This window comes from Myotis lucifugus, unplaced genomic scaffold, assembly GCF_000147115.1.
Source record: "Myotis lucifugus unplaced genomic scaffold, Myoluc2.0 scaffold_59, whole genome shotgun sequence".
Classification (NCBI taxonomy): Eukaryota; Metazoa; Chordata; class Mammalia; order Chiroptera; family Vespertilionidae; genus Myotis; species Myotis lucifugus.
In genome coordinates, this window is record NW_005871107.1 from 4,605,536 (window position 1) to 4,606,810 (window position 1,275).

A 1,275-nucleotide genomic window follows, 5' to 3' on the forward strand; every position below is an offset into this window, starting at 1 on the left:
GCGGGACAGGAACGGGGGACCGGGAGCAGCTCCGGGCGCCCCCGGGTCCCGGGAAGGCGAGGTGGGCGGGGGCGGCCCTTTCCTCGCTCCCCCGGCCGCGCGGTCCACGCTTCCCGGCGCTCGGACACGCGTGGGCGGGCCAGGACCTGCGACATGAACCGGGCAGCTCGGGCCGCTGGCTCCGATCGGCCAGGAACCCGCCCGGTCACCCCGATCCGCCCCCGGACACGCCCCCACCTTGAGGTCACTGCTTCGGTGCTCCGAGTGCGGAAGGAAGCGCCGGGGCGGAGGCGGAGAACCCCACGTGGCTCCGGGTGGGGGTCGGTTTTCGTCAGGGTGGCTTGGCCTCTAAAAGACTGAAGCAAATATACTTTTTTCTTTTTTTAAAAAGCTCTTTTCCCCTGACCCTATGTTTTGAACATAATCCTAATCCATAATCATTTCCCCCCCGACTTTAGAGCAGACACAGTATGCCTTTTAAATGTTAAAACGGTAACAGTAACGTTGTTGAGACTTGTCAATGTGCTTTTGGGTCAAAAACCTAAGGTCGAATTTTGCTTAAGATTTTTCTTAAAGCTGCTCATACTATTTAGAGTAGCAGACTGTTAAAATACATGGTAGAGAACATATGCAAGACCCTATTTTTTTAAAACAGGATTTTAGTTATTAATTTGCTTAGTAAAAGGGTAAACACTACTAGTTCTTTGATATCTGTAATTGTGATTCACCAAGCATCTTTCAGTATTGGCTAATTACTCTATTGGACCTAATTTAAAGCAGCTTTAAGTAATTACATTTTGCTGTGGTTTGCCACGTTTTCATCTTGCCTGTGCCAATTAAAAATGATGTTTTAAGCCCAGTCCGCATAATTCAGTGGTCGACCTATGAACCAGGGTGTCAGGGTTTGATTCCTGGTCAGGGCACATGCCTGGGTTTCCGGCTCCTTCCCCCAGTGTGGGTCTTGTGGGAGACAACCCATCAATGCTTCTCTTTTTTTTTTTTTTTTTTTTTTTTTTTTTTTTTTAAATATATTTTTATTGATTTTTACAGAGAGGAAGGGAGAGAGATAGAGAGCTAGAAACATCGATGAGAGAGAAACATCGATCAGCTGCCTCCTGCACATCTCCTACTGGGGATGTGCCCGCAACCCAGGTACATGCCCTTGACCGGAATCGAACCTGGGACCCTTGAGTCCGCAGGCCGACGCTCTATCCACTGAGCCAAACCGGTTTCGGCAGCTTCTCTTTAATTGATGTTTCTATCTCTCCCTCTCCC